Below are 24,618 nucleotides of genomic sequence, written 5' to 3'. Positions count from 1 at the left end.
AACTTCATAATGGACTCCTCATTGACTCTGTTTTTAAAATTGACTTTCTTTTGATATTGCATGTTAATACTTTACAAATGTATGCTGCTAGGTAGGCCATTGATTGTAGGATGCATAAAAATAATCCTTCTGTACTTTATCAGGTACTTATTTAAATTGCTCTTATACCTTTGCGCCGAGTTTGCCAGGATTGCAAGGACAAAAGGACTAGAAGACATTTTTTGATGTTAATTCTTTTTTTAATAGGGTCATTCAGTTGTTCATAATGTTTTCTAGATTATATATTATATATATATATACATATATATATATATATAGTAACAAAAATGCTTGGATCATTTGTTATTATAACTTTTCAACATGCTGCACAGCAGCCAAGCTGCTCCACAACATAGCTTAAAGACACTGGCTCAGGCAATAGCTGTGGCTAAACACTAATGAGGTCCCAAAAGGCAAGACCTATTGGCTATGCCAATGCTTGTTGGTTCCAATCCTGTCCTGCTCAATAGACTTCAATAACGTGAACAGGGCAGCCAGCCCAGCAGTGAATGATTATAAGACTTCCTGAGGTCTCCTGTCTCTTCCTCGGCCTCACATCTAAGGCAGCCCTGCTCCAGGAGGACATGTTACTTACTTCACGTTCCTCGCTTCTCGATGGTAGAACGGTCTGTTCCTTAGGTATTTACGTCGAATATTCACCGCCTATGCTATAAATTATATACTAGACGTTGCTTGTAAGATAGGCTGAACCCGTGTGTGTACATGTAGCACCTTGGTGTGTATGCATGCGTTTGCTCCTCTGTATGTGTTTGTTTCCTGTATACTCATGTAATTTCGTTGTGCTCTATTCAATCGGGTGCTTTCTTTGTGTGCGAGTGTCTGCGTGTGTGATGTATTTTCTGCCAGGGGTTGTCTTTTTTTTACAACTTGGTACTCTGTGTTAGTGCCTACATGTCTGTTTGTTTTATGTTTGTATGCGAGTTTTCCGTTATTGTGATTTATGTTTTCTACCTGCGAATTTCCCTTGTTTACCCGTGTGTGTGTCTTTTATTATTCTGTATGTGTTCATGCCTGTGTTTCTTTTCTCTCTCTGTCTATTCACGCGTGTGTGTGTGTGTAGTGTTTGAACATCTGCATTAGGGTGTTTGTGTTTCGTTCTTCATAATGTGCCTATTCCGACATTCTTTCTGCAACAAGAGGAGTCGCGAGCATTTCCCTTCCTTTCTAATGTTGTGTTTTGAAGCCGTAAAAATTTCACGAATTCTGTTTAATCAAATAACCATTAGTAGAAAAAAGCATTCCCAAACCCGGCCTATAAGCTTACGTATGGTGTGTGTTTGTCATGGCCAGTAGAGGCTCTGTTTTTCAGCTCAGAAATGTGGAGTTTCTTTTTCCATTTTATAAAAAATGTTCATGCGTTGAAAGATAGATTTACGGCACGTTTGAGAAAAAATGTTGGCCCCATTTGTTTTCGTGTAAGCTTTCAATTTTGCCTTGGTTGCATTTACTTTATACATGTTGTTTCTGCTGTTTTATTGTGAGGAAGAGTGTTCCTCTTTAGTTGTATTTTAATTGCACCCGGTTTGTAAACTTGCATATTTATTTAAACTGAGTTCACGTTCTTGATGTTCTTGTTATCTCTCATGTAAATGGTTTAAACAGGCTCCGTTTTTTACCACTGATCCCGGGGCTTCAACTACTATTACGAGGCAATTTGCACTTTTATCACAAGAGCATGTAAAAGAGAAGCAGATGTTTTTGAATGGGGTTCTCGTGCTCATGTCGAAAACCTGTTTACTTGCTTTTTAGCTTCTCATAAAAGAATTTGCAAATGTTTCTAACCATGCGTGAAGTATACATTTTGTCAGAACTTGTTAAAAAATTGCCTTTGGTAGACTTGATTTCGAAAATGTTTTAAATATTCCTTAGTGACATGCAGTATTTTGTTTATCCTTCACGCAGTCAGGCCAGTGGTATCTGGGCTGGATATGAATAAAAACTGATCGTTTCTTGTTTACATATTTATAGTTTTATAAAGTTTAAGCATAAGACAGTGGCTGTTAAACATTATACCATATTCTCACAATTTGCACAAGTTATTATAAATAGGTAAAAACTTACGCGGAGTACGATATTTGGGCAGTGCAGGAAGGGATGGTAAGAAGGAAGTATATGGATGGGTGGTGGTGAGGAAGTAAAAAGGAAAGATTACAAAAATATGGATGGATGTTGGGGAAGACAGAAAGAGAAAGAAAGAAAGAAAGGTGCACAGAAGTGGTAAGAAAGAAAGATGCACAGAAATAGTAGGAAAGAAAGAGAAAGAAAAAAGAAAGAAAGCAAGCAAGAAAGAAAGAAAGAATATGAGTGGATGTGGGCAAGAAGAAAGAAAGATAGGACTAAAGAATTGAAAGGATGGAAAAGAAGGATGGGTAGCTGAATGCCTGAATGGATCGATCAAAATACGGAGAAGTAATTATCAGGGTACGTCCATGAATGGATACTGTCTGTGGCAAATATTGCTCTGCAAAAAAAACCTGTTTCTTAGTTCCCAAAGATTTTGAAAATGTTGGGAATTTGGAGAGGAGAGTGTAGGATTTTTTTTCATTTTCCACATATTTTCTATCTCTGCCTTCGTTTCGAGGCAAAGAAAAAGCATGCAGAATCACTGGACAGGGAGGATGCATGTATGGAGTCAAGACGTGAGGTTGTGGCATTGATGAAGCTATTTTATTTATTAATGTTAACTTTGTGGTTAATAGCAACTGTTATACATTTAAAATGTTGAAATTTAACAGAAGCAAATAGTTGGTCACAAGCAGCGAGCTCAGAACAAAAGCGAGGAAATGGTTGTTAGTCAGGCTGGCATGGTCAAAACAGACAAAGTGTAAGCGTTCTATTTAGAGCAGATGCTTTCGAACACTTAAAAGCAATAGCACCCATAGTACTAAATGTAAATGTCAAATAGTAAATACATCAATTGAAACTGCAACAATAAAACCGTAACCATAACCTAAAATCATAATAAACTCTTTAAATCAGCCCAGGTCAACATGCAAGGGGACAATCATTGATAAACATAGAGCATTGTAGTTGTAACAATAACTCATTCGTGAACCCCACGAAGCATCCAGTGCCCTGTGTATCATCTCCCTCGTGCACACAGTGGCAGCTCTTTGCATCTTCTAATTCCTCAGCAGGTGAGCAAAGGCAGATTTTGATTCCTTATCATGGTAGCTGGGGTAAGCTGCAGGCTGAGCCAAGCAGGAGAGACTTGCTTTGTGGGTTATTGCGTGGAACCTGCCCGATTCACGCTGCCACCCTTTGCAGGGAGAATGCCAAATTCACCCAGTCACCCCTCAAGAATTTATTCTACCCACTATTTTGTGTTCTCCTAGAAAGACCTGGGTATTTCAAGTAGTTTGCAATCTAATCCTTCAAAAAAATTGAATCCAAAAAAAGGAGGTGGGTGCTGTTTAATGCACTTTATTTCCTTTTTTTTTGGCATAACATTTGGATGCTTTTTTTTACATGTTTTCACTGTCATACTTGGAGATTTCTTAAGTTTTTCATTCATATTTTACGTTGTATTCCCTCCAGAAGCTTGTAAATATTTCTGCAGATTTTCATATAATTTGCCTGACTTTTAATTGCAGTTAGTTATACGTTACCAAATTAAATATATACTCACTCAGAGTCGGAGACCTATAAAATAAATAGTATCATAAAAATATTGATTTCCGGCTTAACTTTTATAGGTGTGCTAAAACGTGCAGAAAAGTAAAATGGCCCTTAATTTGTTAGGACCTGACACAAACCTTCCACTGAGGTCTTAAATACAAGCATCATAAGTGCGGCCGTCCCAATTATGTGACAATAGAAGAAATTGTATGCTAAGGTTGGCTACATTATGTGGCACGGACGGATAAATTATGTGTCATACTAGGTGCTTCCTTTGCCAGTTTTGTTTTCTTTTGTCATTTTAATACACATAAATACTCCTTTTGGTACATGTACTACCTCATTAGTACCGGTTTAAAACTTGAAAACAGCAATCAGCACCGGAAAATGAACCAGTTAACGTTTGCAAAGGGTCTGCCACTGTGTAGCGCCACGTATTTAATGTTTTTAATCTGGCTGAGGTAGATGTTCTCTTTTGCTTAGATGGGATCATTATGGAGCATGTGGTGAACTAAGTGCCAAGTGCAGTACCTCCATAATAATGCAGAAATCACGGCAGCGCAAAATCAGATAATTCCAGTGGCTTGATCCTAATCTGAAAGTAAGAATATGTAAAAAAAAACAAAAAAAAAACACAATGTGTCATTAATCAGTGCGCACTAATTTTCTGGGCAGAGGAAATAATAAACAGTTCCTCAATAAGGCCCAAACGTAGCCGATCACAATGAAGTGCTGTGCTCCTAATCTAGTTAGGAAATAAATCAATTTAAAGAGAGGCTAAAGGTAGATAGAGTGCATTGGCAGCTCAAAATTGGCCCAAGGAAGAGAGTTTGAATTTCTTTGCCTTTGCTTTAGAAAAAGATTCCTCAATGAAGATGTTCTAGGAGGGAGTACTGAGTGACTGATGCCGATTTACGTTACTTCCAATCCTCAAGACTAAGGGCCCAGTAGACGAAAGTAAATTCCATTCCAAAAATTAGTTTATGACTGAATGCATCTTTTTATGCTTGCCAAGAATCCATAAAGGGATTCCTGATGAGTGTCAATCCATTTACAAGTGTGGATTCATCTTCATGAATCCACAAAGAATTCCTTATGTAGCATAAATGTATTTACGATGCAAATGTCATTGCCAGGGGTGTGGGGAATTCCATACTCCTAAGTCCCACTCAAGAGGTGGGATGGGGCATTCCATGAAGTGGTATTCCCCACCTTTGGTGGGGGTGCAGGATAAATGCGTTTTCCACATGGAAACATGTCTTCCCTGTAGAGAAAAAAAAGAAAAAGCGTATGTATACGCAGAGGGAGTTCCTTTCATCCTATGCCGATTTCTCTGCTATGGAGAGCTCCTTACAGGGGGGGGGATAGGCCCCCGTTGAAAGAGTCACCTAATACTGTCAGCATTACACCAGAAAACCTAAGCCTGGCATAGCTTTCCAGAAGTACTATTGGTTTGAATTGTAAATACCAAAGTAAAGTAATTCTCCACCCTCATGTAGGCGTAGATCTGTATGTGTATATTTACTATTTTTTTGTGCCAATCGCTTTATGTTTACACTTCAAATTAAGACATTCAAGCACTTGATATTGTACTATATAAAAGTGGCATTATATGGATGCTATGGAAAGCAATACTATTGTTCTCTGGATGTGGTGCCTGAAACGCTAGACCGACATTGTAAAAAATGTGCTTCACAGAATTATGACAGGCATGACTACAAAGATCAGGCATTAGTGGCCTCCCAACTGATGCCTACAGCAGAGACATGCTATACCTTTAAATATGCAAAAAGAAATTATAGTAAGAATACTTACATTAAACTCAGCCATTGGCTATCCTTTTCACCCTACATGGCATTCCAGAGAGAGATATGCCATATCCAAATCAGGCTTGGCCCTGCTCCAATAGGAACAGTTCAGCCAGAACTGCCATGCCAGGTTCCCTCCAGGGGGAACCCCAAGCAACTCCAGACCAGTTTCAGCCTACTTAGGGACCTTCAGGAAGGTAAGGACTGAGGCCTTTGGCACAGTGAGTATGAGACTTATGTCTGGGAATACCCTTTGCACTAAGAAGTGCAACAAACAATGAAATGAGGGAAAGAAGATTGAAATAATCGCAGCCACAGGCAATCGCTCAGGTGGCACACTCCGATAATTTTGTACCCACTAAGCTATTCTAAACAGAGACCAGTCATTTGCTAATCAAACTTGGTCTAATCCAATAGGAACAGTCCTGTCTGATTTGTCACTTCAGGACCCCCGCCCACCCCCCACCCCCAGAGGACATTGCTGTAAACTACAGCAAGACAACTGACTCGCCACATCAGCATTTGTTGTATGTGAAGAATCATGGCAGTATAGCAATGTGAAATTTGTTGCCATGAACATAACACAGGTGTAGGAATGTGGCATTGGTTACACTTCATGAGCATAATGAACTAAGAAATTATAGTTGTTGCATCAAGCAAAGTTCCAGTATGCAGAATTTCAGCACATGCATGTGTGCCCCAGAGATAAAGGATGTGCAAACTGTGGGCCGCTTAAAGAGGAGAGCTTGTTCAGAGGCAGTGTCTTTCTGGCTTTGCAGTGAACTGAGTAAGAAATTGGAGACTATGAATGTCTGTCAGCAGGGTAATATAGTAGAAATATAAGTCTCCTCTCATCAAACACTTGAGGGGAATATTTACAAGCTTCTTTTGCCACCGGCGCATCACTTTTTCCGACGCTCGGGTGGCATAGTGCTATTTCACATATTTACCAGGTGGCGATAAGCCAAATAATGTGCCTTAATACCACTTGGAAAATATACCGCTTTCTGCCGCTGTTTGCTGTGGATAAAGGGCGGCTAATGGGTGTTGCAGTGGGCGTTCGAACCGCAATATCAATTGCTTTTTGACGGTGCCCCAGATGTACAAGGCTGAGGCAGAGCCAAAAACTAAGGTCAGGTAATGCCTGTTCTTAGAAAGGCAATATGAGGAGAAATAATTAATTTCTCTTCATTTTTTTCTCTTTCCAGGTGTGCTGCATTAAAAAGCAAATTGCTATTATTGATTGTATAAGTGCAGGGATGTGTCCCTTCCTGCACATAAAAAATTACCTCTTCACCGCAGGCACTCTTGCAACATGGCGTGAGGGAGCCTGGGCAGCTCTTTTTGCAATAGCACTAGGGCAAACGCAGGGGTGTGCAAAATATTTGTAAATACAGCACATCTCTGCATTTTAAAAATGTCGGAACAAAGTGTTGCCTAATTTGGCGTAACACCACGGTCTGTCATGTTTTAGTAAATATGCCCCCAGTCTTCCATATCACAAGTAGGTTACTCGTAAAACGTGCAGAATATAGACAGTAACCTGTTACGTTTAGCTAAGGGTTGTTGGGGGGTAGATCCATCCTGGTATTTGTTTGTGATAAAGAGTATCACAAAAGGGACACCAGTTTGCACGGGGAGGCAGTCTCATCTTCTCAGGTCATAAAAGTCTAGTTAATAGGTTTGTTTTTTTGGGCAAAGATAAGTTACCCTGTTGTATTCTGGAATATCTGTAGCTTATTAACTTAGTTTGCCTTTAGCGTGACATAGGGATTTTAGCAATATCACATTTAGAGTTCATCATGGAATGCTTTGAAGAGAGAACTTTATGAGTTTTATTTGGTGGAAAAATGTCTTTCTAAGGGACAGACGGAGATGAGGCCTCTCAAATTATTCCTATGTTTCTTACATTCGATTTCACGGGACTTGTTTTTCAGAGACTAACAGTGGTGATCTGCAATAAGAATGTCAGTTCTTGATCCTTTCAAGTGAATTCTCTCACACCATTTGCACATTATATTTTTGTATCACTACTGCCCTTAAAAAGGATAGCTAATGCCAATGTCCTGTCAACCTGATCCCAGATTAATGTAGTGCTAAAGGACACCTTCTATCACCCACATGTCAATATAAGTCCGTCATCAGCTTCTCCCTACTCAGAGCAGTGCCCTATGCCTAGCAGGGTAGTATATGTACACAAGGGAAACCCAAAGATTGTACGGGATCAAGGGTACTTGAGTAATTCTAGAGACAACAGCCCCTTAACAAAAAATGAAATACAGTTGTGTTCTGGATACAAAAATTTGGTCCATAAACAAATTCAATGATCAGAGTTTTCAATTGTATTACTACAATTTGAACAAAAATTTGAATTACCCCAGCAGGAATAATTTCAAAAAACAAAGATCAGGAAAGCAAACAAACAATGAACTGAAACAAACAATGAGCAAATATAATAATAATGCACAGAAAACAGGTGCTAAAAACTGACAACAAAAACGTATTGAAATAAACAGGCAAACAAACAGTGACCAACATTAACATAACTTCTTTAGGTCACATCTTATTAAAAACAAAACACTACTGCACCCAAAACAAAAAATATTTCAAAGCACAGTGTAACAGGTCAGAGAGTATATCGATGTTTCAATCCTGTAAAAATATGGAATGATCCTCAGGACTGAGGATCAGTTGCCTGGCACCTGGCATAGTATCAATTGATATATTATATTTTTGCGTCACTTCTGCCCTCAAAAATGGTAGCTAATGCCAATGTCCTGTCAATCTGATCCCAGATTGATGTAGTGCTAAAGGACACCTTCTATCACCCACATATCGATATAAGTTCTTCGTCAGGTTCTCCCCACTCAGAGCATTGCAGTAGACCTAGCAGGGGTCACACCCTGTCCATTAAACTACTTTAATGGTATCTACCTAAATTTTCATGGCAAGTCCTTCCAGAAAGTGCACAGTCCAAGATTGCACACTGTATCGTCTTTCGTGTGACACACTGCACACTCAATACTCCACCCATGTCATCTCTTCCCTGTCTCCCTATATAACACTTCAATTTCAAGTAGTACAAGTGTTTTATCAAAGACCAGGGGCATAACAGTAGATCTATATATTTTCAACACAGATTTGTATTCTTTTCAGGTTGCCCAGCTCTAAAACTAAGTAGAATTAATGTATACGTTTTGACTATAGTATATCACATATTCTTCCTCCTTAACATGCCCTCATAGGCTTCTAATGCTCAAAGGATGGAGGGTCCCATCATGCTCTGCACTGCTAAAACAAAAATGTATTTTTGATTTCTAAAGTTCTTGGGATGAGCGCACATGATTGGATGAATCCCCATTAAATTAGGTTTGTACAAAGTTGCAAAGTTCCTGATTTTCATGCTTAACGAAAGTTGCGAATGTTCCCTTTTTCAACTTTACTTTTGCCCATGCAATCTGTTTCTGTGCCGTGCAAGAAAATGTTCATAGCCCCGAGAAACGATTTTCATTCTGCTCAAAGTCAGCCAAGATGGAAAATGCAGGCAAACTTATTATTTGAAAGTTTCGCTTTGGCTGAGCTTTTCTAAGCACAATGGCAAATGTATCACTAGTTTGTCACTGTTAATTCACCCTTTGCTATACAATTCGCTGCAAAAGCGAGGATCTTCTAACCTGTAACAGTATAAAACTTCACAGCTTGTTGGGATTTGCAAAATTGTACATAGATGTTAGGTAAATGTGCAAGAAAACAACTTTTCAGACTTCTAAATTAAATGCATAGCATCTTAATGTTACTTGCACAGCAGGTCGAGGGTAAGAACATCTAATGTAATAATGAACACACAGACTAAACAAATTTGATGAATACAATGTATTTCCTTTTGAAAATATTTAGGAAGGATCACAGAAAAATATATTGTGTCATGAATATATTTCCTTGTTGAGATCTAATGATTCATTACTGAAGATACCTAACCAGACATAATTATGTAGTGAACGCTTGGGGGCTCCGACAAATATTTTTGGATTACCTTCTTTATGATCCCAGTCTCCTAGGGCACCACAGATTTAGAAACACTGTGCTTCAACACAAAAGCCTTTTTGCGGACATTCATTGATTAATCCTTACCTTCATTATAGTTGCCTGCTTTCTATCTCACTCTCTTCTCCGTAGAGAGTGCTGGACTTGAAACTGCTTCCCACGACAGTTGTCTAGATTTTTTTTGCTAACAACGTCTGCTGAAAAAACAGAATTCCACCGAGCCTAAAGGCACTGGTGATTGCTTGGTGGATTTTCTCTCGTCTGCAAAGTATTTTACAAATATGGGCATATGTGGGGGGTCGTAGTCTTTCGTGTCCCCTGACCTTGCGTTCCATGCGTCCCCTGACCTTGCGTTCCTTGCGACCCCTGACCTTGCGTCCCTTGCGTCCCCTCCCCTGGCGTTCTATATACCGGGGACGAAGGGGATAGATAAGATTTAAAAGCAGCACTGATAGTAGTACATGTGCGGTCTTATGGGACGGATGCAGAGATTCTTTCAACCAAATTGTCTCTATATTGAACAGCCAGTAGCTATATAAGTCAGTTTAAGTTATGTTTTAAATGTGCGCAGTTGGGGGCCGAGTGTTCTTTCAGTTGCCTGCATGAAACTGGATTGCTCTCCCAGAAGGAATTCATAGTCCAGAAAAATACCTGCAATTTAGACGCTCAGTAATTGTAAAATGTTAGGGTTCAGCTAAATATCCGTACTCTTTCCGCTGCATTGTGTTAGCTTCCTTGTGTGATTCTGCTCTGTTTGCCAGTACCATAAAGCATGCACGTTACGAAGAATCCAACACATAACAGTATCACTACATAAACATAAAATAACACCGCAAATGTAGCATAACATACCGTGACAGAAGAAAGGAATGTGCTATTTTCAATATTACGTGAATCAATAACTGTTGATTTTGGAATACATTCAATGACTTGTGGCACAAGTCTAACGGAGTCACGGTAAAAGTATTCCATTTTACTATAAATATTTGTTGGAAGGTTTTACATGCTGGTTACGCTTAAAATCATTTACACTCTTAAGAAAGCCCTGTTCTGAGCCATCGCGGTTACACCTAATATACCATTTCACACCCCATATTTTAGATCGCATTTGAAAAGTTATTGTTCTCCAAACCGCTAAGGCTATCGGATTTTCCAGTCGCTTAAAATGTAATTCCTTTTGATGTTTTAAAGGGTCTGGAAGGACATGATGTAGCAGGACACCATTTAGGTCGGGAGGTGGAAATAGAGATGAAGAGAAGGGAACAGATATGAAGTAATAAACAATCGGATAACGAAGCAGAAAGAGTAAATCTGAGGGTGCACGGATATGGGCACATACCGCGAAATAAGAGCAAATGTACTGCATAACAAAAGAAAATCAGTTGCAGCCAGTGCTTAATTTGAGCCTGTAGTTGCTTGCCGGTTGAGGCCACCGACACCTCTTTTACCCGCATTACATTTAATTTGCCGATAGCAGGAGAGGACAAAAAAATGCACAATGCAGAAAGACGAAGGAAGAGAAAGACGGTAAAGGGGAAAAGCAGAAACCTGAAAGAGTGAGAGTGCCTTGTGTTTGAATAAAAACTGAGGTGGACTCAAGACTAAACAGCTTTGATATTCGGCGCCCTGTCATTTTACCGACACACACAATTATTTATAAATGAAGCCCTGGTTGCAGTATTGTAGAACAAAAAAAAACATTAGCGGCCTTTAGAAAGCACAGACCAACCCGTTCAAGTCAATAGTAGTTCATATCTACAACCCATTGAATACGTAAAATGGCTCTGGTATTTATATAAGACCGGCAAACCGCGAGAGAAGCAAAGTGTTTTTATAATTGTAGCTATCTAGGACTTCACAAATAGAATGATGGACTGGCATAACAGGCCGGAATTTGATTTGTAAATGCTAGAACTGTTTACGAAACGTGAAGTTTTTGAGTGCGTATTAAGAACATGTCTTCCTAATAATATCTGCATTTGTAAATAGGTGTGTAATCACTAGGAAGATAAATGCTTCCCGTGGGAAAATAAACGCTTCGCTTGTTGGACGCCAGGTCATTGCGATTGCGCAGGTCATTTCACAAATCGCTTGGGAGTCTCCAATGCCCTCTGTTATTTTTAAACGACCACCTAATTATGTGGGGCGGATCCTTTATCCATTTTTGTGTGCGTATTAACCCTTGACCAGGTTGTTTCAGGTCCGTTTGAAACCCACAGGGTGATTTTCAATAAAAAGGGTGATCATAAATAAATCGTGTGTGGTGGCGATAGTTTTTTTCCTTTGGTAAGTGCTAATTTTTGCCAATTTGCTATTATCACCATTTTGCAAGGGGTGTTTATTTGCTCGATTTCTTTTTGCAGCGTTTAGTGCTGCTGCTTTATAGTAGCAACACTCAATAATTAAATATTGTCCACGGTAGATAAAATGAGAACATTAATTTTTGCTGCTCTCAAAACATCACTGACAGACATAAAAAAAAACCTGAAGAAAAGCACTGCTTGAAAGTATGTACAGTGCACAAAGTTATTCTTTTTTTTAGAGCTGGTTGAAGAGAGACTTATCTGAGGGTGAACTACAATGTGAATAAAGGAACGTGAAACTGGGTCAAGGAGTGACAAAAGCTGTGCTATTGTGTATATGTGTGCGTGTCTGCGTACATGTATGTGGCAGTCCCTCTCCATCTGTGGTACAGGAGCATTGAAGTCAGTCGGGTTACTCCAAATGATGCACCAATGCATTTATTTTTTGTCATTTTTAGGTTGAGCGACCTATCTCAATGCGCATGCGCATTGAGCGGGAGCGAGATATAAAGGGGCTTAAAAAGAGGTTCAACTAGCTGGCGATTTGGTGCTGTGCCCGTGCGCTTTTAGGTCAATGCGCAAGCGCATTGACCTAAAATGCGCGTGCACAGCATCAAATCGTCAGCCATCTGTTGCCCAGCTTGGTGCCGCTCCACCCCCTGCGGCTCCAAAGGCTTTCACGGCCGGCCGGCCGGCCGTGCTTTCAGTTTGTCGCTCCACCCCCTGCGGCATCAAAGGCTTTCACGGCCGGCCGGCCGTGCTTTCAGTTTCAGGAGCCTGCATTGTTTTCACGGCCGGCCTCCGGCCGTGACTCGCATTTCTCCTTCCTTCCAGCGCTGCCTTGTTTTTATCATGTCCCTTTACTTGTAAGGCAATCCTTGATGGCAGACTATCATTGCAGCGTTTCTCTGTCCACGTTATTTCATCCGTGAGTCTCGCATTAAACATTTAAACCTGTTTTCGTTAGAGAAAACAGTATTTTATCGAGATACCGTCACTTTTCAACTATATCTTCAGTATGTAATGCTGCGTTATCATATATAAATTCTCAAGATACTGTATGAATGTTACATCCTCTGCCCGCAAGGCCATTCCATTATTTTTACTGCGACTTGCACCACTAGATGAAGGCTCCAATGAGAACTTCTGGTCTTCTTTACATAGATGTTTGATCCAAGCATTAAGTTCTTGTTTCACTAATGGATCCACAGGACGTCCTGATCTTTCCTGCAGGCAGTCTCTGCACTCTCCCAAAGTCTGCATCATCTCTTACAATCTGGGGAACTGGGTTCGAGTCTTGGCAACAACGCTGAACATCCTGTGATTCTGGGCAAATCACTTAATTTCCCAGTGCCTAACAATAAATAAATGTGTCCTCGTGTAATGCAACTGGTGCTATGTAAAGCGCTCTGATACCCGATTCGGGTCAAGTTCACGCTAATTAAAACTCCGTAAAATAAATATACGTGTTAGCAGGGAGCTGGTGTATGCATTCTCTGCCAATGGCACACAGCAAACCACCAAATACATCAGTGCCTTCTAAGCTTAACCATAACTGCCACTCATTTTCACTTCCTCACATACTGACACGCTGAGGCGCAGGCACTTAGCACAGCACAAGAACAACTCTTCTCATGGAGCATTGAGCAATGTACTGAAACACACTCCCCATGGGATTTCCTATCAAACAACGCAATTCCACAAAGTGACATGCAAAAGGTCGCTTTGGTGCCTTTTCTGGGTATAAAGCACTATAGGAATGTAAACCCATAACAATACCCGAGATGGTTACCATTAAGGGCCAATGAACATTGAATTAAAAGATATCAGAGTTTGCACGTGTGGGAGGGTAGCATGTTACTGTGTAGCACAATGCATTCGTTTTTTCTCTATAAATCACAACACAGCACAGTTAGCTGTGTGGCGAGCTGTAATTGGATATTTCATTACATTTACAAAATACTTTTGTATTTTTTGGCCTATACGATGTGATACTTCGCTTTATAACGAATATGCATCACACACGATGCATTGGAACACCGGAAGCTAATACCGCCTGGAGACCTCCGGTAGCCCTGCTGTGTGGTATTACCTCCTTTACGATCTCCATGGGTCAGAATCGGAATAACTTGGTAATTGCTCATATTCAACCCAGTATCACGCTGCAAAACGTAGAATACGGTGTGTTTTTCCCTTACATTTTAAATCTGGAAAAACTGTGGTAAATGTGTGTGGAGAAAAACAAGGCTATTTTATGTGTTTGGGTAAGCTACCAGCCAGCCAACTGAAAGCTTCATGGCACCTTCTTCCAAACAAGCATTGAAAATGCAATAGGTCTCGCCTTTGATTAAGTTAAAGCCATTTGCTTTGCTAATGGTATTGTATAGCAAAGTAATTGGCTTTAACTTAATCAAAGGCGAGACCTATTGCATTTTTAATGCTTGTTTACTGAGAAAACATCTTACAACATGGGAACTGTGCAGTAAGGGGGGAAGGGCTGGTAGCATTGGAGGGGTACATATCGTCATCAGAGTCTGTGGTACCAGACTTTCGCCCCAGTGCAATGCGCTGGACCCCTGGCGGCAGACCCAGGGTGGTAAACAACAAGCAATCCTCCTTGCATCATTGGTGGTAGGCCCCCTGGGCCGTGGCTCCTCTGAAAGAGGGAGAGAGGGGTTGTGGGTCTGAGAAGGCCACTGCACGGGGGGAGGGTAGAGGGGAGGGCAACCTGTGTCGTAGAGATAGTGTCACAGCAGAGGAGTGGGGTGCAGCGGAGATGCAGCGTGGTCTCACAGGTCAGAACGGGGGCGTCATGTGCGACCGGCTTGGGGCGTACTGCGTCCCTGGTAGTACGGTGGGCCATGGGCGCGTGGTGGTGCATGCTCATGCAGGGGGAGTCCACACGTTTGTGTGTCCGGTGGGGGGGGGGGGTTAGAGGAAGGGGGCACGGGGGACCAGGGACAGAAGGGGGGAGAGGGGGCTAGAGGCTGGTAGGTTGTGTACCAAAAGGTAGGGGGGATGTGATCCACAATAGTAAAGGGATGGAGGAGGGGGGGTAGGAATCGAGAAGGAGGGGATGGAAGGGCATGGTGAGGTGATGGAGAGGGGGCAGGGCAAAGAGGGGGAGACAGTGGTGGGCGTGGGGGGGCAGGGTGCTGCTTGGGGGATGAGGGAAGCATGGCAGCACACAGGTGGTCTTTCTGAGCCAACCATGTCCAAGGGCACTGGAGGAGGAGCTGGAAGTCATCATCGCTCAAAGCGTAACGCTCTCCCTGAATAGCGGAGAGGCAAGAGGAGGCAGTGGCAACGTGGCCTACCTTAGGGGGCATCTTGCTGAAAGGGGGGCCCATGTCTTTGCGAACACCTTAACTTGGTCCTGCATACCGTAGATAACACGCTCATGGGGCGCTGTCTGTATCATCACCACCGCCCAGTCCTCCTTTGAGGGGGGTGTGGGCGATTGCTGCTGATGAAGGATGCAGAGCTTGGTTGCGGACTGTGTGTAGGAGGCGGCGCTGCAGCCTACAGAGGTCTTGGGAGTCTCTGATGTCGTACACTAGGATGACTGAGGGGGAACTGTAAAGGCATTGACACACCCAAGGCGTCTCCGACATAGGACCAAAAGGGCCGGATTGAGGGACATTTGCATAGAATGTGAGTGTGATCGCAGTGGGTGGTCAGACACCTCCAGCTCTTCAAGTGGGGTAGGAGGCCGGCCCTTTGCAGCCTAGCCAGGGTCTTGTACCACTCGTGGAGTATCTTAAGGAGGCAGAATTTCAACTGGGCTTCTCGGGCGCCTTTGTCCTGAGCTTCCAAGAGTTCAGCCCAGTCTTCTTTCTCAATGGTGGTCTGCAGGCGGTCCTGCCATTTGGTGCGAAGGCTGCGTGAGTTGTGTCTGGAGAAAAGGTGGTTTGTGAGCGTACCGTAGAGCCCCAACATCACGCCTCTATTCCGCCCCCACGTGTACAAGTATTCCACCACCGACGAGGGTTGAAGAGACCATAGGCGGGGGACAAGACAAAGTCTGAGGCAGTGCTGTAGTTGGAGATACTTCCAGGCCTGCTGTGGATGTAGATTAAACTCCTCCCTCAGGTCGGTGAAAGGTTTCAAGTCGCTGTCCAGCAGAACTTAGTCCAGTGTTTGTATGCCCGCCTCCATCCACCGCGGCCAGCGGAGGACCTGGTTGTCGATGCGGATGCTATCATTCCCCCACAGTGGCACCTTGGTGTGCAGTTGGTGGTCCACTCCAAGTAGGCGATGGGCACGGCGCCAGGCTTTGTGCATGGCCTGCTGCACAGGGTGCGGATGGGGTGTGTCGGGATGTGATCTCCGTTGAGGAGGCCAAGGCTGTCAGCACACAAGGGGAGCGATTGTTCTATATCAACCCACTGCGCAGGATCCGAGGTGCCAGGGAGATGGTAGGCAAGTTGGGAAAAGTAAAGGGCCAGAGCATAGTGCTCCAAGGATGGAAGGCCCAAGCCTCCAGAGCAGCGCCCCACCATAAGGCAAGGCAAGGACAGGAGGATGCCCACGCAAAGGCCCGTAACCAGGAGGTAATGAGGCATAAGTTGGCTAGGGGCACCATGACAGGCAGCATGCCTAGCACTTAAGTGAAGCACTGTAGCGTGACCATCTTTACTGCTTGTACCCTGTCCCACATAGAAAAACCCAGGGCGGACCATTTATCAAAGTCCAGCTTAATCTGTGTGATCAGGGGGATCAGGTTGTCGTTACCCATCCCGGTTAGTCCCCTGTTGACCAGGAGCCCCAGGTACTTGAGTCGGGATGGTTTTCAATGAAAAGGCTATCCATGGATTGCTGCCTTCATGGTGCCGGCTGAGAGCGGGAGGGCCTCAATCTTGTCCCAGTTCACCTTATAGCCGGACAGAGCTGCAAAGTCATAAATAATTTCCTGTAGTGCCGACAGGGAGCGACGGAGACACCGAAGGGTGAGCAGGACGTCATTGGCATATAGGTATAATTTGGAAAGACCCCCGCTATGGGTATGCCCATTATGTGCGTCGAGTGGTGGATGATAGAGGCCAGGGGTTCCATAGCCAGGAGGAATAGGATTGGGGAAAGCGGGCAGCCCTGGGCGGGTGCCCCTCCGTCTCTGGAAGGGGCCTGAAAGCAACCCTTCACAGTTGACCTGGGCAATCATACAGCAGCCACACCATGGAGATGAATCGATCCCCCAAGTCGGACCGTTTCATGGTGGCGAAAAGGTAACCCCATTTAATGCGGTCCAACGCCTTTTCAGCGTCCAAGGAGAAGGCCAAGGCGTCCTCTGGGAGGTCCCCGGTGGCCCATAGGGTGTGGGTCAGGGTACAGAGATGGTTCCAGGAAGAGCGGCCTGGTACGAAGCCGACCTGTGTGTTGAGGATGAGGGAGTAGATCACCTTGCTCAGGCGTGACACCAGTATGCTCGCAAGGATTATAATATCACCATTCAAGAGAGATCTGGGTCGGTAGCTGCTGCACAGTAGTGGGTCAATGCCAGGTTTGGGGAGAACCATGATCAATGCCCTCTTAGAAAGGGATCCCAAGAGGCAACCCACTGTGCTTCCTGGAACTCTGCTTGGAGAGTATTGATTACCTCAACCCCGGACCACCTGTAGAATTCCGCGAGGAAGACATCTTCCCTTGGGGTCTTGTGATAGGGTAACTTGTAGTTGGCAGCTGTAATCTCATCCTTGCTGATGTCCCCCCTAGGAGTTCCCTGCCCTTGTCTGTTAAGCATCGGAAGTCAACCTCCTCCAGGAATTAGGTCACCCCTTCTTCCCTAGCCGGGGTCTCCGTGGTGTAAAGGCTTTTGTAGAACAAACCAAACTCATTGATGTTGGCCTGCCGTCAGATGAGGATCTCCCCGACTTCAGACTGGATAGCAGGAATGGCCATTGCAGTGTCCCGTTGTCGCAGCTGGGCTGCTAACAGGCAGCCTGCCTTTCCCTCCTGTTTGTAGTGCCTCCTTTTTAAGCATTGGAGAGCGTATTCGGCCTTGTTAGGTCGTTAAGAGCCATACAGACCTGTTCCAGCTGGTGGTGGTTGGGCACAGAGGGGCGGGAGTAGTAGTGGTGGGTGAGGGAAGCGATCTGCCCCTCCAGGTCAGCCCGGAGGTGAGACACCTGTTTGTTGGCCATGGAGGTGTCCCTCATCAGTTAACCATGTATGGTTGATTTTACAGCCACCCAGAGCACCCTCAGGGGGTCCACAAAATGCTTATTGTCCACCAGGTATGCAGCAACATGGGCCCACAGTTGAGACTTGCCATGAGGGGAGCAGTACTTTCACACGTTCAAACGCCATGGTTTGCGGCCCGGGGAGGCCAAACCTACATCAAGGGACAGTAGGACTGAAGAATGGTTGGACAAGGCCGCCTCCAGGATGTGAGATTCCCCAACAATGGCTACAGCAGAGTTGGGGATGAGGAAGTTATCTAGCCTGGATTGCATACCGTGCATGCCTGGATATACACCTTCTCCGTCGGGAGACCGTGGTCCGGGGCGACATCCCCCATTAAGGCCCTCTCTGAGTCATTTCCCCTGTCCAGGGCACCTGCCCTGTCTAGCACCGTATCTCAGGCAAGGTTCCATTCTCCTCCTATGATGTACCAAGATGCTCCGATCTCCATGAGCAAGCGGTTCAACTGGAGGAGGAAAGGGTGTTTGGCTCCCGTCGGTGCATACACTGAGCCTACGCAGAGGGATATTTCCCCAACAAGCAACTTGGCAAACACGTACCTGCTATCCCAGTCGGGCCACATTTCACGACTGTGATGGGCAGCAATTTACGGAGGAGTATTGCTAACCTGCATTTTTGTGGCAGACCGCCCTCATCGGCAGATGTCACCGAGATGCTTCTGTATATTACTCTGCCCGCTCAGCCACGCCATAGCTTATCGGATTTCAGGTCGTCCAGGTGTGTCTCCTGTATGAGAGCCATATGCACTCTCTTGGCCTGCAAGTATGAGAACACTTTTTCCCATTTGATGTAGTAGGTGAGGCTGCTGATGTTCCAGGAGAGAATGGGCAAAGGCAGGAGGGTGCACAGTGGTGGCCCAGTCATGCGGGGTCCGATGGCCCTCAGGGGAGGTTATGGGCATGTGGGTGGGAGAGTGGGCGATGAGGTCCAAGTGAGGGGGAGGGAAGGAGAGCACACCGGGGTGCAGTGCTTGCGCAGGTGTCAGAATAAAGGGTGCTATCAGAGGGCTGGGGGATATAGGTAGAGGAGGAGGGGGAGGAACGGGACCGACAGGAGTCGAAAGGGGGCCAGGCGGGGGGGGATGTGAGGGAAGGGAAGGGAAGAGGGATAGAGCAAGGGTGGGCAAGGAGGGCCGAGAAGGGGGGCGCACAATGTGGGAGAAAAGATAAACAGGCTGGTAGGGAAGCTGGACACACAGAAGAGGCGCCTACCAGCGAACAATGACTATGGCAGGGCACGGGCACGTGGGGCGCTGAGATGAAGAATGGGATGAGGCCGGAGGGGTGAAGGGGGAGTTGGTGGAGTAGGAAGCACGGAGAAGTGCAATGCAGAAAGTACAGCGTTAGGGGCTCTATAATTTGTGCTGCATGTCTAAGTTTGCACATATGGCACGCAGAGAAGACCTTCAGGAGGACCAGGCTGTCCAAGGGGCACATGGGTATGCAGGAGTGAGCGAACAGAGGTACAGAGTGGTCGTAAGGATCCATCGGAGGTATGAGGTGGTAGAGAGCACCCCCAAGCATTCAGCAGGGGGAGGAGAAGATAAGGTTTTGGGCATCCAGGGATCCACCAGTGCAGCATGGAGTGGACGCCTACCAGTCTCACTGAGGGACACTGCACCTGAGGCAATGTATCAGGTGGGGTGAGCAGTATATCAGAGGAGGCAGAACCCCAGAGCAGCGGGATGCGCAGAAGGGACAGGGAGCAGAAGTGTGGGAGGGGGATGCGGAAGGTGGCATAAGGCCATCCCATGCTTAGGGGTCAGCGCATCGGCACGCATGGTGGCCGGGCCAGTGAAACTCTAGGGGGGAGATCCGGGGTAGGGCAGTCCGCAGCGTACGCAGCATACAGTGATCAAGGCAATCAAACAGTTGGAGAGACAATACAGTGAGATAAACAAAGAAACAGTCTACAAGAAAGGCATGTCGATATTCAGCCAGCCATCTTCCTCAGGTATCAGTACTCCAGATGCAGCTCCTCCGCTGCGCCAGGACTGCTATAGCTTGGCAGGCCTCAGGACGCACCCTCCATGGCGGGGTGGGTTTCAATGGGGAACGGGACTTGTCCCTGTCCTGCACGAGAGCAGCCACCACCTGAAGAGCCTGATTCCTGTCGCCCTGGGATCGAGCCACACTATCAGGGTCCCTGCTCCTATTCCAGGAGCCCCTGGACGTCTGCCGAAGACCACTGGTGGAGGAAGGGAAGGAGAGCGGTTGCGGTGGGTCCTTTCATGGTGGCAGCTGAGGGAGTGTCCATGGCCTGCTAGGATAGACCATCCAGGAAGCAGCGAGGTTCTTTGCGTCAAAGAATTCTTTTGAGTCACCATCCTTGGTGATCTGTAGGCATGCAGGTTCGAAGAGGCCATATTTGATGTCCAATTGGTGAACCAGAGGCAGGAGGGAAAGGAAGGCTTTGCAACGTTGATTGGTCTCTTTGGAAAAGTCGGCCGCTATTCGGATGTCATGCCCCTCATATATATATGGGTGGTGGGTATGGGCCGCAGATATCAGTTGCTGGGCTTGTTCATTGTGCAGAAAACGGGCTATGAGGGGCGTATGCAGTGAGCTCACTGCATCTCCATGCGAGGGTCAATATCCAGGCCGGTAAGCTTTGGGAGCATATTTCTGATGAAGGATTTAAAATCAGACCCCTCTGCATTTTCTGGAAAACCGAAAAAGCGTATGTTGTCCAGTCCTCCAAATCGATGACTTTACTGCGTAGAAATAAGAGCACCTGGTCCTGCTCCAACAAGGTATTAATGCGGTCTTTCAACATGGAGACTCATTGGGTCAGCCCATCAACTCTGGTCTGGAAGCTTGCGATGTCCGAGCGGATGGATTTGGTCTTGGCTGCCAGCGTGGAGATATGAATGTATGATGACATTTTCATGCATGCCTTAGGAACTCCATCATTTGAACAAATGTGTCTTTAGCAGGCATTTGTTCTGCACGGAAGTCGTTTTACCGACCTGCCTTAGGGGGGCCCTGGATAGTGGAATAGTTTAATTTACTATTCCAATTCCAGTCTGCACAACAGTAGGGAAGGTATTGGACCTTAATTCCAACACCACTCCACTTTTGCGCCTCCCTAAAACAAGTCGTTGTAATGACATGCGTACAGAACTATTGTGTGCTAAAGTCTCATTTGTTCTGTTGCCGGCAATGTGAAGGCACAACGTGATTATGGCTTTGTCCTAAAGGACTTTTCCCTGGAAATATTTATGTCCATGCCCTCCAGGTACTGGCCCACGGCAGTGATGTCCTGGAGTATGAGCTTCATAGTGGCATCCTGAGCATTGTCTGTGGCGGGTTGATGCGGACCGGATTCGTGGGGGATAGCGCTCAGTGGGGGTGGCCATGGCTCAAAGTTGGTTGAGGGCTTTGGTGAAGAGTAGCTGTCATTCTGGTTTGCTTGTTGTCTTGCCAGGAAGCATCCCCGAACAGTGTGCCGTGTCCCCGCTCAGGAAGGTAGGGCCCAGCCGCCTTGAGGATTGGGTGGTTGCTTTGTGGCTGGCCTGGGGGGGGGGGTGGCCTGGGAAGCCTCGAGGAGTGTCCACAGTTGATAGGATACCACCGCGCACAGGCCGTCAGCGTTCAATGAGGTGCAGTGGCGTTCATGCAGGAGTTCTGCAGCACCATTGGTGATGAGGGTGTAGAGACAGAGGTGAGATATCCCTGCCCGGGCCCAGCCGTATGTGGCTCTGTCAACCGTGCACCTTTGTGGGCCAAGTGGCATACAATCAGTACCGCAGTCCAAGGTGGTGCTGTGCGTCATGCTAGGGTGAAGGTTTGCTTCACCTCGTGGCATAGGCCCAGCCCGCAAGGTCAAGACCCACCTGCCCTTCTTATCAAATGACCAGATTCATAGCCCTGTGACTAGGCCTAGATTTCTGTTTCCTAACGAATGTACACACTGTTTTATGGCCCTTCATGTAATAAATAAAAAGACGGCCGAAACCAATATGCTTTGAGACAGACTTCAGACCCCGACTCTATTGCCTGTTCTCCCTACCTCCTCGGTTAATTAAATCAACTTTTCCTGTTTTGCCAAATGCCTCTTGCCTTTTATTTTTTCAAGGTAAATTCATACTGGAGCAACATTTTGGCGAGCCAGTTAGGCGAGATTGGTTCTTCGAACCCAATTGCAGCCAAAAGAAAAGGACCCAGCTCGTACGGATTCAGATCTCTGCAACAAGACCGGTGAACAGACGCTGCAATTGATTGGAAGTTCTGCTGAATCTGTGGAGTGGAGGTCCATCCTGAAAGGAAGAAGTTTAAAAATCTAAACTGATCACCCTGCCACTAACAGAAATCTGACATGTTGCCTATTTTATGTGTCCCAGCTGAGTAATCACAATACGACCTCGGAGGCAAACCTGTGGATGTCACCTTTCTACGATAGTCAGCATGCTAGGAAAGGGCAGGGTTCTTTAGTCGTTTGGGTGTGACACTGAGGCTATGCTTGTATCTGGGGGTGATACAGGGGTGGGGCCTCACCGCTTGGACCACTGGGAGTGACAAAGACAGTACGCATAGGGTCTGTGTGTGATATAGAGCCAGAATCTCAATCTTTATTTTTTGTCTAAAGGAGTTTTCTCAGTCAGGCACTAATAGAACTATGGGACATCTTCCAGTTGGCACAACCTACAATTCTGTCACAGAATCTGCAAGCAAGGCGCCCACACCTCCCCCATCTTTCCCACCATGGAGGCGCTCTCTCTGATGTCGGTCATCCCAGACATTTCTGCACTAGATTATACCGATCTGCTGGTTGAGGGGGCCCTAGGGCACCCCACCGGGCAGCTAGCCACTAAAGCAAAGGCTGGGAGGTAGCCTGACTGGCTAGCACAAGAGACTTTAGCCTCACCTCAGTTCGGTGCTAAAATCCTCTGAAGCGCATTTACCCATTTGTTGCATTTAGCCCACAAACCATACACTCCACAAGCAGCTGGGAACATCATAGCGGGTCTAAACAGTAACACGACAAGCAATAACGAGAAAGAGGACACCAGTCCACCAGGATCCAACTTAGAGGGTGGGGATGCAGGAATAGTCATGACAGAAACCGACAGGAAACCCAAAGACATCCACCCACTACTGTCCGTCCCAGGCTACCCTGAAGACATCTACCACTTTATAAGACACAGGGGTGAAGAGGTCATGCCTGCGGGAGGTGACAGTACCCCAATCAAAAAGTACTGCAACCATACAAGGGGTCTAGGGAACGGTGACAGGGATCCCCCTTCACAGAACCAGAGATAAGGAGAAAAAGGGTGAAGGAACAGTTGTACTTTCCCTCCTCTCCGACAAAAACTGAAATGACAATTCAGCTTGCTGATAGCATGGCTATAGCCTGCTCCTCCCCTGGGGTAACCCCTCAGGACACCAACCAGCAATACAGTCCACCACCACATGGACGCCAGCCATGGTGTCCAGGCCAATCCGACCCCCCTCACGATGGCGGTCCTGGAGTTTACGGCGAATATCCTTGAGCCATACGGATTAGCTCGGCAGTGGGCATGCTGTGCACACCACCTCATAGTGGTGGCCGCAAAACAGATGAAAGCATGTATTAGCCAGTAAGGTACACAAGGAGCAAGAGATCCGGGATCTCGACTTGTGCATGCCTCCTGAGTCCCCTAAGGCTATGTGGGGAGCCGTCCAAGGCGCATAAGGTCAAACATACCGCGCGTACCCTTCGGGAATGCTAAGCTCAGCCTTTGTCACCACTCTGGCACCTCCCCAAGTGAGGATGTGGCACAGACAAGGTTGCCCAGCACTATGCATTATGTGTCCCCTGTGCCCGAAGCCCCTTACCTGCTGCGAAATGCATTGCCCAAGTAAGTAACCACTGGAGGGAACTCAGCACTGTAGGAGAGTAGGGTCTGCTATCCTATGGTCACCCCATTTTTTGCTTTTTGCTTCACTGGTTTTCGACTTATTGTGGCTGTGGGCCTGCTAATCAGACCCACAGACCTGCTGTTCTCTCTCTAAATTTCACACCATTTACTTTAGGTACATCACCAATTGGGATTTGGGTCACTCTTATGAGTCCCTATACAGTGTACTATAGGTACCCATGGCATAGGTGCACCCAAGGCCTACCAGGGGCTGCAGCATATCTTTTGCCACCCCTGGCTGGCTATCCAAACTGACCCAACTGGCTGATTAATCAGCTGGGGCAAGGTCGTGTGATCACCCCTTGCTTAGATATAGTATACCTATATCTAACCTTATATCTGGACACATATGCACCTATAAGTCACTCCTATGGCAGGCCTTAAAAATCCTGAAGGCAGAGTGCTTGATTTTATGTGGTATGGTGCTCTAACATGAGCTGAGCCTGTCTGCAGCTTTCGGAACCATGTCCTTATACCTGTTCCAGGATATTGCCATACCACATTATAATCCTCGCGGTTATTGCTAACTTTGGTTTGGCTTTATCAAAATATGTTGTGTAAGGTGTCATACGCTTTCGAAAACTACCCCGTCGCCAGTTCTGGCAACGGGGGAAGCATTCCACCCTTCTAGAGGGGAAAGACATGTTACTTCCATTAATCCCGATTAAAGTTAACCAGAGCTGCA

At 45.7% G+C, this 24,618-nt stretch overlaps 1 protein-coding gene across 1 annotated transcript in view; it reads left to right on the top strand.

Annotated features, from left to right (window-relative positions):
- Positions 1 to 558: 558 nt before the first annotated feature.
- Positions 559 to 24,618, top strand: part of ASIP (agouti signaling protein) — a 497,833-nt gene continuing 473,773 nt past the window's right edge. Inside the window, exon 1 of the mRNA XM_078652178.1 lies at positions 559 to 678. The gene's annotated coding sequence lies outside the window, so the exon portion shown is untranslated. The remainder of the gene's footprint in view (positions 679 to 24,618) is intronic.

Source organism: Lissotriton helveticus, chromosome 7, assembly GCF_964261635.1.
Source record: "Lissotriton helveticus chromosome 7, aLisHel1.1, whole genome shotgun sequence".
In the NCBI taxonomy this organism is placed as follows: domain Eukaryota; kingdom Metazoa; phylum Chordata; class Amphibia; order Caudata; family Salamandridae; genus Lissotriton; species Lissotriton helveticus.
The sequence above is the reverse complement of the archived record's forward strand: the minus strand, read 5'-3'. Positions and strand labels throughout refer to the sequence as shown.